A 13,641-nucleotide genomic window follows, 5' to 3' on the forward strand; every position below is an offset into this window, starting at 1 on the left:
AAATCATGAATTATGTAACATGGAAAAATATTCTAAATAAGCAAATAATTAAGAAAGAAAATAATTAAATTAGCAGTAGTAGTAGGGAAGGGAGTGTCAAAGGAGAAATGGTCACTTAATTCCTCAAAGGCGATAAGAAGTTTCTACCTGAGGTTTAAATCACCAGAACACAACTTACCTTGCATGACTACTAGTCATGTTAATGGCCCTTTTAAAAATCCATTCTAAAATCACTGATGGCTCTATACAGTTTGCCACTGGAATGACTTATAGAATTGCCCGAAATAAAAAATAATTTCCTTTGATTTCTTCCAAATTTACTGTCTCTTTCATTTTATAGTGGTCTCTTCCACATCCTTTTTAAGGAAAAGCAGAAGTTAGTGCTAGCAGCAGCATCAATGGATCCAATAAAATTAGCTTAGTTATCCTGGTAGAGGTTTTAATCAAGACCTGACAGATCATTTTCTTCTAAGCTTTTAAAATCCCTCAACTCTCTGTTTCCTTTGTTAATCTCCTGTTTACTCCTTACTACATCCAACGAATCAGTTAGACTGGTTTTCTGGCTTACACAAATGAAGTTTTGGCCTCAGACAAACAGGATTAATTACCTGGTTTCAATATGATATGGGGGTGCAGGTTTCCCCTAGACACTCCAACATCCTAGATTGTGTAGAATAGATAAAAGACTCATTTTTCCTTGCATTCCTTCAGTGCTAGGGAAGGTAACTTTGAGCTCCCTAGTCTCACCTCTCATTCTTGATGAGGACTAATAATTAATGATTAATATGCATTAATAATTATTAATTAAAATTAATAAATTTCTTTTTTTATTTTTAAGCTAAGTCTTAGAGTCTTACATTCTTCCAAAGGGTAACCTGTCCCAAACCTGGGGTTTTTACCTAAAGCTCTCCCACAACAAATAGTTGTTATATACATCTGTATCTCCAATAGTGCCTAACATACAACATGAACCATTATACGTAGCATCAGTGAATGGTTTTAGGAAGGAAGGAAGGAACAAATGAACTAAGGAAAGAAGGACTGAAGGAATGAAGGAACAAAGGAAAGAAGGAATAAAAAGAAGATACTATGACAACAAAGACAGTTTTGGGCACATAGTTTTGTTTTTGTTTTTTAAAACCCTTACCTTTGTTTCAGAATCAATACTATATATTGGTTCTAAGGCAGAGAAAGGGTAATGACTAGGCAATGGGGTTTAAGTAACTTGCCAGGCACACACAGCTAGGAAGTGTCTGAGATCAGATTTGAACCTAGGACCTCCTAACTCTAGGCCTGGTTCTTGATTCACTGAGCTACCTAGCTGCTCCCTGTGTACACTGTCCCCTGGGCACATAGTTAAGGGAAACTATAGTAATTAAAAGAGAAGAAATCATAAGAAAAAAACCCTCTAATTCTGGAAAAATGCTACAACTAGAAAAAAGATGAATTTATGTCCCCTATAACATCTAATTTTAGTAATATTCATTTTTATGCAAAGAAAATAAATTTTATCTCAAACAGAACATATTTTATAAAAGGTAGACATCAAATAATTGTGAATTTAAGTTAATTTTCAGAAATCTCTCTCTGTCCTCCAACAGTATTTTGGTGATTAAAAGTCAAGGGTCTTCAGCTGTAGACCAAGACTCTTATAATGAAGAGGGATAATAAAATTGTAAAGATTGTATCATTCAAACCAAATTAAACATTTTCTTTTCATTGTTATGCTAATTATTTCTCCCAAAATATAATCCACTAATTCATTCCTAATCACCCAATGGAACATGGTTGCTGCCTTTAAGAAAATTACAAAATGGGGAAAATAGGACATGTACTCATTCAAATATTAAAATCATGGTAATATGTGAAAAGTAGCATATAAACAGGAAAAAATGAAAAATGAATACAAAAGTAAGGGGAAATTATTTCCAGTTTTGGTGAAGGAGAGATGAAAGTATTTCAGAAAAATACTTTTATAATTGCCTTTGAAAGATTGTAAGCTTTTGAATATTACATGTTATAATATTAGATTTCAATGATATAGAATTTGCTCATTTCGGGTCTAGGGAAGATTGCTGCTCACATATAGCCCAAGAGTATCATTGAGTGTGTTCTTGAAGGGAGACAGAATAACCTCTAGTCTCTTCTTCCCAACTCTAAACTCTTCCATGGGAAATTTTTCTTTCTGCTAGGAAGGAAATAGGAAAGTGGGTCTAGAAACTTGACTACTCTACTCTCCTCAAAAAGGGGAGGGGTGGGTAGCCTGGATAAAATTATATGTATCTACTCCCTTAACTGCTATTCTAAAGGACATAGTTTTCAAATTCAAGCTAACATTGAATTACTATTTTCATTAATTGGGGGTAGTAGGACTCCAAACTTTAAATCCAAGGCTTGACTCCCTTCCCATCAAATATTAGTTTCACAATGAGTACACATAAGAAGTAGCAAAGTAACTCATTTTTCCATGTCAACAGTAAAACAAAAATCAGAGAAAGGATACTTAGATACCATACAATACAAAGTGAAAGAGCCCTTCTATCGGGAGTGAAGTCACTCAGATCAATAAAGAGAGGGTCCTGGATCTCTGTCCAAAATGAAGGTCAGACACAATTGAAAAATTACTTTTGAGAAATCTGCTTTGTGTTTCCCTCAGAGCAGGAATACAGTATATAATGGAGACCATTCAAAGATCATCACAGACTTATAGTTGAGGAAGCTTCAGCTAAGACTATAAGCTTTAGATCCATTGTTAAGAATATGAGTTGTTATTCAGGGAAGAAAAAAATTATAGTCCTCTAACAATCAAAATGTATTTTATATGTACATAGTTTATGTTGTTTCCATTAGAATGTCAGTTCCTTGAGGGCAAGGTCTATTTTTGCCTCTCTATATATCCCTAGAACTTAAAGGAAAGCTTGACACAAAATAAATATTTAATAAAATGTTTTATTTGATCACATTATTTGGATAATTACTGCAAATATCAAATTATAATCAATACATATTTTTAATCCTATATGAAACTTGTCCGAGCCCACCCATAAATTTAGAGGGACTATTCAGATTCTTGTCCCACCCCCATCTCTCACCATAGAGCAAATGGCTATCCAACAGATAACCCTCACTTTGTCTACATTACTGCTTAACCTCATTTCTCAATCATAAATCTTGATAATAAAATCTTTTGACTGGCTTCCCAGGCACAGTTTTTCATAGTTACTATATCACTCACTAGTCATTTATCTTTAAATCATCAAAGACTCTGGTTGCCCATGCTTTAGAGCAATACCATCACCCAAATAAAATTCTTGTTTAAAAGATGGACATCCATTTCATGGAGAAACTCAGGGTCATTATCTTCTGCAAGCTCCATCATTAGATTTTACAAGTTTTGTAAAATTCTGTTAGAACTTTGGCTCCCATATCTCTGAAGAAATAGAAAAAAAGCATTAACTATATGAAAATCATTGTACATTAGTACAGTGTACTAAGCTGCGATACAAATTGGGAAAAAAAAAGATAATTTCTGGTCTTAAAGGACTTATAATAGGGGAGAATAGACAAAGGAAGTTTTTGCTTTAAGTTGGACAGAAATGCCCAATATTCCCTAGGGTGCATCAGCAAAGCAGATGGCAATATGTTGTCTTTCATGTCAATTCCATTAATAAAATTATATTAATTTCTGATGAACGTTTTGATAGTTTGATTCAAAGATCATTCAAGGATTGAACTATGGCTGGAAAGCAGTCATTTTTTCATTTCTACCTCTAGGAATTGTTGGTTTCCTTAAATATTTAACTTAAGAATGATCTTTTACATGGATATGTTTTTGGTCTTCTTATATACTAACTCACTCCCTCTTCAAACTCTTTTTTTTCATTTTCTATATATTATGCATATATTTACGTGTAGATAAGTTGTCTCCTTCATTACAATTTATATTCTGTGAGGGCAGGAAATGCTTTACATTTTTTTCTTTATATTCTATGTACTTGCCGCAGTGTCCAGACAGAAACTAAATAATTCTTAATAGATTTGTTGTTCATTTGAACTATTAGTTCATATTCTCTATTGTTGATGTCTATTGCATTAATAATTATCTACTTTTCATTGTTAACAGTATGGTTAAGAAAGTCAAATTGAAGTAGTTTATATCAATTTTCTATGTTCTTTAGGGTTTTTTCATTAAGAAGATATACTAATCCAAAGAGATATGGGAACTAGGTGGAAGAATAGCAAATAACATTTTAAGATTTTTATATAGGTAGAAGTAAAAAAATAATATTTACATAAGAGCATAAAACAGACATTCTGTGCACAAAATGAAAATTGCCAAATTTGGGAAATAGATGACATATCTGTTAGGGAGTCACAAAATATTTGTGTTGAAGACAACATCAATAATCTGGACATATTCTGTACCTCTCCTAAAATCAGAGGAACCCATGAATTATTAAAATATCTTAATGATAATTTCATCTACCAAAACGTTGAGAAAGTCATGAAGAAAATCATTGTTGTTGATATGATTTTTCACCCCAAAGAAGTAACATACTGAGGAAATAGAAATAATGGTGACTTTGGGCAAAAGTGACTACTCCATTTATATTTTTTAAAATAAAGAATGAAGAACAACAATTTAGTCTGAGATATACATATATTAGGGATTTTGAAGAGTTCAGGTATAGTAAAAGTAAGATTTTATAGTCTAAAATTTTACAAGCAAAACAAGATTACTCACAGATGAGAAGCTCTTTAGAATAAAACTCTAGAGACCACAAAAGAAGAAAATCCTATGATGAATAAAAAAGTAATCTAAAATGACAAATGTGGTTACATGGCAAATTTATCAAGCATCTTATATTTCATTTGGGTTTTTTTTTGTTGTTTCTGTTGTTTATTTTTTTATTTTCCATCACATTCTTTCCCAAATATACTCTTTCCCCATGACCTAATCCTTCAATCTATTGAGGATTAAAATAGAAAAAAAATCACACCCATATATGTATGTGTAATGATAGAAAAGATATGAAACATTTCATACCCATTGTCTTCTCCTTCAGCATAATGGGAAGGAAGGAGTTTCATTTTTTGAATTATTCTCTGATATGAACCAAGATTATCATAATGATGCAGTGATTAGTATAATTTTATTACTCTTTCCATTTCCACTGTTGTGGTCATTTTTGATATTTTTCCTGTTTCTGTTTATTTTCTGTTATATAAATTGCATATAAATCTATGTATTTCCATGAAATATTTATTTTTGAAGTTTCATATAATGAAGATATCACCACATTCATGTATCACAAAGATGTCACCTCATTCATGTATCACAACTTGTAAAGATTTTTCCCCAGTTAATGAACTCATACTTTGCTAGTAGTTCTGTTACTATGCAATAAAAATGCTTAAATGAATGTTTTGATATATTTTAAAAGTTTCAATATTTACTCTCATTGGAGCATAGGTCTGACAACTAAACCTCTGGATAAAAAGGCATTTTAGTCACCTTTTCATCATACTTCCAAATTACTTTTGAGAATGGTTAGATCAAATTACAGTTATAACAATGCTTTTCTTCAACATTAGCAGTTTCCATATTCTTGTTTTGGGCAAATTCTTGGTTATGCAATGAAATTCTAGGGTTTCTTTTCTTTGCATTTTTATTATTACTGATTTGGATTTTATATAGCAATTATTAACTCACAATTCTATTATGAACTATTTATTTATATCCCTAACCTATTTATATATCTATTTGTTATAATCTTTAGATAATAGCTCTTGGTCTTAAATATTTCTTTTAATTTCCTAATATTTTTAATAGTAGAACTTGATCTGTCTGATGGAAATATTATTTTACCCCATCAATTGATTACTTTTTCACAATAATTAAATTGATTTTATTTGTGAAAACATTTGTAATTTCATGAAATCAAAATTAACCATTTTATTGTTTGAACTTTCCTCCATCTTTGTTTGGTTAATCATTTCCCCCCCAGTCTTTTTGAAAAAGAAATCAATATTCTTTTACCTATAATTTTTATGATTCAATATTCCATATTTAAGTCAACCACCCATTAAGGACTTACCATAGAATATAGTGTATGTAACTTTAGCATCTTTTGGGACATAGTGCCAATTTGTGGTTCCAGAAGACTGATGATGAAAAATTCTATTTAATGTCAGAGAAATAACAAAATAGATATGCAGAATGAAACATACATATAGAGACATAGCCAATGTGGAGATTTGATTTTCTTTAATGCATATTTATTACAAGGTTTTTCCCCTTATTTTTCAAAAGCAAAAGTAGGTGAGAAAAAAGATAAATATGTTAAATGAAAAAAAAAAGAAACAATTTCAAAAAAACCAACACAAGAAGAATTTGCTAAAATATATTGGTAAAAACAAATATGTGGTAAAATCACTGTAAATTTTATCTATAGTTTGCTAAATATATTATGTTCTTAGTCATGAAATGCTGACTTAGTAAATTCAGTTGTTTCTGATTCTTTCATGTCTAATCAGTTTAGCAATATATTTTTGCTGTATATTATCTAGTTCCAAATAGTTTTGGTGATTGACTATTTATAGCATAATTAAAGACTTGGAAAAGCTATTTCTTTATTGAATCCTATGTATGCATTCATTGAATTTCTACTTTTTAAATTTCAAATGAATTTTATTATTTTCTCCAGTTCTAGAAAGAAATCCTTTGGTAGTAGCATTAGAATAGCATTATATGTGTAAATTAATTTAGGTAGTATAATTATTCTTATTATATTTCTGTAGTTCAATAAGAAAAAATGAATATATCTAAAATTATTTAAATTATTTATTTTTTGAGAAGAATGTTCTTTAATTTTATTTGTGGAAGTATTAAATGCTGACCACCTGCAAAGAAAATATAGAGTCTGAAAGTAGATCAAAGTGTACTTGTAAATATTTCTTTACTATCATTCTGAGGCTCTATTTTCTTTTGCCACATGTCTTTTTTTGTTGTTTAGCATGACTTCATATGAATAATCTATATCAAGTGATGCTTCCCTAAGGGGTAATAGAATAGGAAAGGTGGGAGAGAATTTGGAACTCCAAATTTAAATATATATACATATAAATTTATATGTAATTGAGAATAATAAAATTACAAAAATAAATGTATTTGTCTCTGAGAGATGGACATTAAATTCTTCTAAAATTATCACATTATTATTTATGACATTTAGTTATTCAGTTAAATGAAATTTCAAAAATATTTATTTTGTTGTTATTTGGAATTTCTCATTTTTTTCATATTTTTATTGTCACTTAATAATAAGAAAGCACAATGTGTAACAGCACAATGCCCAATACAAAGTGAGTACTTAATAAATGCTTATTTATTGATTGATATATAGAATTGATAATGATTTTTGTGGACTTATTTGGTATCCTTCTACTTTATTAAAGATATTAAATTGTATTGATTAGTTTGTTGATTCTATGGAAGTTTCTAATATGATTATGATTATCAAGCAAATAAAATCAATTTTCCCCTTCTTTTACCAATATTCATATTTAATAAATCTCTTGGATTGTTATCACTAGCATCTCTAAAATTATTTCAAATAAAAGAAATATAAAGGATATAATTATTATTACACTTATTTGGAGAACTTTTTTCCTCAGTTGCAAGTAATGTTAAAATCATAATATATATGTATTTATAAGCATATATACAAGTATAAAGTACATACATATGTATAAATTATGCACACATACATTAATTGTTTATATGTATATATATATTTATATTAGGTAAAATAGTCCATTTATAGCTATGTTTTTATTGTTTGTTTATAATAAATAAGTATTAAGACTTTTTCAAGACCTTTTTCTTCACCTAGTAATAGTTTGTGGGTGTTTCTTTTATTGATAGATTAATTATGTTAATATTTTTACTAATGAGGAGTTGATCTCATATGCCTGGCATTAATATAATTTAAAATAATGAATTGTTTTTGGACACATTCTTGATATTTTTTTTGCTTGGATGATACAGTCTTTCATCTATAATAATTAGTATTATTGATCAAGAAGTTCCTTTTTATTTGCTTTATCTCCTTTTCAGTATTAAAACAATTTTTGACTCATAAATGAAATATGGAAATTTCTAATTTTAATTTTTGATAATTTGTGTATTCGATATACTATTTGCCATATGTTTGAGAGAATTATATTATAATACTACAGATCTCTCTTTATGAGCTGTTTCCCTTTTTGTTTTATCATTCCCTCATGAGTTTTTTAATATTTAATTTATATTTAATTTCCAGAGATTTGACTGTCCAAGATCTATATTGGAAATCTCACTGTAATTTCACCTCATTCATAATAATTTTATTTCTCTTCTTTCACATCTCTCCTCTCTTTTGGACATGTTAGCTAACAGTTTAATGATTTTCTTAGTTATTTCAAGAAACTATCTAATTTTATTATATAACTTAATTTTTTGTTTTCCATTTTATGTATAAATTTTTTGGGAAATGTCAACATCTGTTTTGCATAATTTTAATTTTTATTGAGTTATTTTGTTGATACTTTAATTTTATGCATTATATTGCATTTAATAATATTCCTTTAATCTACCAATTATGTATATTTTAAAACTATTCCCCACCTTGGTGATGCAATTACTACAATTGGATTGCAGAAATTTTGGCATATTTTCTTATTATTGTTATATTTAGTTATTGTTTTTTATGATTGGTTCACTATGAGAGATCTTATCTAAAGATCTGTATCCCAAAGAGAGTAAAAAAAGCAAGAGAAAGAAAAGGACCTATTTGCAAAAAAATATTTCTAGCAACTCTTTTTGTGGTGGCAGAGAATTGCAAATTAAGAGGATGCCCATCAGCAGGGGAATAGTTGAACAAATCATGGTATATGATTAAATTATATTGTGGTATAAGAGATGATGAGCAGAATGATTTCAGAAAAAAACCTGGAAAAAACTTATATAAACTGATGTAAGAACTAAACAGGACCAGGAGAATATTGTATATAGTAACAGCAATATTATAAGATTATCTAGTGTGAATGGCAGCTATTTTGAGTAATACAGTGATTTAAGATGTTTCCATAAGAGATATGACGATAAATGCTGACCACCTGCAAAGAAAATATAGAGTCTGAAAGTAGATCAAAGTGTACTTGTAAATATTTCTTTACTATCATTCTGAGGCTCTATTTTCTTTTGCCACATGTCTTTTTTTGTTGTTTAGCATGACTTCATATGAATAATCTATATCAAGTGATGCTTCCCTAAGGGGTAATAGAATAGGAAAGGTGGGAGAGAATTTGGAACTCCAAATTTAAATATATATACATATAAATTTATATGTAATTGAGAATAATAAAATTACAAAAATAAATGTATTTGTCTCTGAGAGATGGACATTAAATTCTTCTAAAATTATCACATTATTATTTATGACATTTAGTTATTCAGTTAAATTTTACTTCATAGACTTAGATGCTATATCCTTTGGTGCATATATGTTTAGTGTTAATATTTTTCCTTACCTATGGTTCCTTTAAAAATGTTGTACTTTCCCTTTATAACTCTCTTGGCCCTGAAATGTATTTTTGCCTTATCTGATAGCATGACTTAAACACCTTCTTTTTATGGAATCACCTAATACATAATGAGTTTTTATATAGGTTCTAATTTTTATTCCTTGTGTATAGTTAGATGCATACAGCATAGATTTAAATTTTATATTCTTATCAATTCTTCCACTCTCCTTCATTTTATTGGATTCTTAAAAATCCATTCAAATTTAAAGTTGTGATTGCTAGGGTTGTGTTCTGCTCCATTTATTTCTTGTGTATTGATTTTTATCTCCTTCCTATTTTAAATCGGCCTTTTGTCCTTGCAATTAATTTTGCATACCCTACTTGATTCTAGCTTATTCTTACAGATTCTTCCCTGTATCTGATTACTTGTGCACATAGTTTTTAAATTTACAATAAAAAACTTATTTTTATTTGTTGCTTTTTATGCCCCCTTTTTGTCCTTTTCTTTTAGTGCTTAGTTAAGTATATGATTCTCTAACCTTCTAAGTTTAAGAATTTTTTTTTTTATCCTGGGACTCCATTCTAGGAACATAGGGCCACAACCAGTAGGCAATGGGTCACTCAGGGTCACCCAGCTGGGAAGTATCTGAGCCCAGATTTGAACCTAGGACCTTTCCTCTCTAGGCCTGGCTCTCAATCCACTGAGCTATCCCAGCTGCCCCTACTTTAGGTTGCAGTTTCTTTAGCAGATGTAGTTTTTACAGGGTGGGGTTGCTAGCCCCACGCCCAACCCTCCTCCTTTTTCATCTGGGCTAGGGACCATCCTTAGCCCAGGAGTGGTAAGGGTGGGCGATAGGGGTCAAGTGACTTGCCCAAGGTCACACAGCTGGAAGTGTCCCAGGCTGGACTTGAACCTAGGACCTCCAGTCTCAAGGCCTGGCTCTCAATCCACTGAGCCACCCAGCTGCCCAAATTTAAGAAATATTCCTTTGTAATTCTCTTTCCCAAAGTTTTATTTACTTTTTTCTTCTATACATTTATTTCTCATTATAATCTTTTCCAAATTATTTTTCCTGTTCATGGCCTACCCTTATATGTCCCATCTTATAGTTGAATTATTTGAGTACAAAATTTGAATTCCCTCCATTATTCTATTTTTATTTACTGCATCTAAAGGTCTTATCCACATTTTCTTCTTTCTGCTGTTATATAGATTATTGTTCCTCACTCTTAGAAATATCAATTCATGTGGTGTTTTTTATCCTTCATTTCAAAGAGGACCAATGGCATAATGAGAATGATGTCTTGATTCATGCCTGAATTGGATTAAAGTGAGGCAGAATAACTCAGAGTCATCTGCCTCACTCTCTCTTCCAGAGTCAACCAAGTCCAGTGGCAAGATGTCCGGATAAATGGCGATGGCACAGGATACAATGAATGACTCTTGCACCTGCAATTTCTGACGAAGGTCTAAAATTCTCCACAGTTAAGAGCTGGGTAACAGGTGGACACCAAGGTGGATAGGCAGCCCTGAAAAGGTTTCATTAAACCCTCACAGAAAAGGTGCTAGTCCTCTATGAATACCCAATATATCCTATTCATAAAGTAAATATCATCCAATAGAAGCAATGTCATATGGTGGGAGGTATTCCATTTCACAAGTTATAGGGTCCAGTCTTGTCTATTATTTTTAGTATAATTGTTCTTTCTGCTAAGACCAAGCTATCTTTTCCCTGGTGGTATGTCTCTTCTATTACGTTAAGTTATGGCTAAAAATTGGAACTTTGAGGTCCAGTTATCTGGATGGAGTACAATACAAGAAGGTACAAACTTTTCTTGCATAAGAATTGGTATCCTAATGGTCAAAGTCCCCTGAGAGAAAATCCATTAGAATTTTTTTTTCCTTACTAATGTGGACATTCTTCATGACATACTTTTGTTTCCTTTCAGGGATGAAATGGATGTTTTATTGCTTTCTCTCTCTCCATTCTTCCTTTGCTATTGGTTTTATGCTATTTTCACTCTTCTATTCAAGAAAATTAGACTAAAAAATTAACAACATTTATCTGGGTTGGATAGAAACATACCTTCATTTCCCCTCTCTCTTACCTTCTCCTCATATACTTCATATCATTTGTTGTTTCTATAATAAAAATAAAATAATATAAAGAATAGTAATTTCTAAAATAAAATATAGTAACAATAATAGATAAACAAACTTTTAGGAGATCATTATTAATCTTTGGAATACTGATTTAGCTATTTACCTTTTTTGGTTCTGATTTTTTTGTGTCCCTGAATCTTTAGCCATTTAGGATCTATTTATACCTTGTTGATCCCTCTTTGTTTTTTCTTTTATTCCTCAGTTCATTTCATTTTTTAACAATAATCAATAAACATGAGTGAATTGATTCAAGTACTTAGTCTTCATTGATAATTGTATTTATTTACATGTCTTGTGCTTTTCTAGTTTGTAGTGTTTGTAAATATTTTAAATATTTTCATAGTATGAATATTTTGTTTACTTCTTAGAGTTTCTGTTTCATTTTTTTTCAAACATTTATTAATATTCATTTTTAACATGGTTACATGATTTATGCTCCTCCTTTCCCCTTCGTCCCTCTCACTCCCCCCACCCATGGCCGATGCACATTTCCACTAGTTTTATCATGTGTCCTTGATCAATGCCAATTTCCAAATTGTTGGTAGTTGCATTGGTGTGGTAGTTTCGAGTCCACACCCTCAATCATGTCCACCCCGACCCAGACGTTCAAGCAGTTGTTTTTCTTATATGTTTCCTCTGAATGTGGGTAGCATCTTTACCATAAATCCCTCAGAATTGTCCTGGGTCATTGTATTGCTGCTGGTACAGGAGTCCATTACATTCGATTTTACCACAGTATATCAGTCTCTGTGTACAATGTTCTTCTGGCTCTGCTCCTTTCGCTCTGCACCTGTTCCCAGAGGTCTCTCCAGTTCGCCTGGAACTCCTCCAGTATATTATTCCTTTTAGCACAATAGTATTCCATCACCCGCATATACCACAGTTTGTTCAGCCATTCTGCAATTGAAGGACATACCCTCCTTTTCCAATTTGTTGCCACCACAAAAAGCGCAGCTATAAATATTTTCATACAAGTCTGTTTATCTATGATCTCTTTGGGGTACAAACCCAGCAATGGTATGGCTGGATCAAAGGGCAGGCATTCTTTTATAGCCCTTTGAGCATGATTCCAAATTGCCAGCCAGAATGGCTGGATCAGTTCACAGCTCTACCAGCAATACATTAATGTCCCAATTTTGCCACATCCCCTCCAACATACATTACTCTCCCCTTCTTTCATTTTAGCCAATCTGCTAGGTGTGAGGTGATACCTCAGAGTTGTTTTGATTTGCATTTCTCAAATTATTAGAGATTTGGAACACTTTCTCATGTGCTTATTGATACTTTTGATTTCTTTACCTGAAAATTGCCTATTCATGTCTCTTGCCCATTTATCAATTGGGGAATGGCTTGATTTTTTTATACAGTTGCTTTAACTCCTTGTATATTTGAGTAATTAGACCCCTGTCAGAGTTTTTCGTTATAAAGATTTTTTCCCAATTTGTTGTTTCCCTTCTGATTTTGACTACATTGTTTTTGTTTGTACAAAAACTTTTTAGTTTAATATAATCAAAACCATTTAATTTACATTTTGTAATTTTCTCTAACTCTTGCTTGGTTTTAAAGTCTTTCCTTTCCCACAGATCTGACAAGTAAACTTTTCTGTGTTCACTTAACTTGTTTAGTTTCCCTCTTTATATTCAAGTCGTTCACCCATACTGAATTTATCTTGATGTAGGGTATGAGATGTTGATCTAGACCTAATCTCTCCCATATTGTTTTCCAATTTTCCCAGCAGTTTTTGTCAAATAGTGGATTCATGTCCCAAAAGTTGGGCTCTTTGGGTTTATCATACACTGTCTTGCTCATGTCATCACCCCCAAGTCTATTCCATTGATCCTCCTCTCTATCTCTTAGCCAGTACCATATTGTTTTGATGGCTGCTGCTTTATAGTATAGTTTAATATCTG

The sequence above is a fragment of the Gracilinanus agilis genome, chromosome 1, assembly GCF_016433145.1.
Source record: "Gracilinanus agilis isolate LMUSP501 chromosome 1, AgileGrace, whole genome shotgun sequence".
Classification (NCBI taxonomy): Eukaryota; Metazoa; Chordata; class Mammalia; order Didelphimorphia; family Didelphidae; genus Gracilinanus; species Gracilinanus agilis.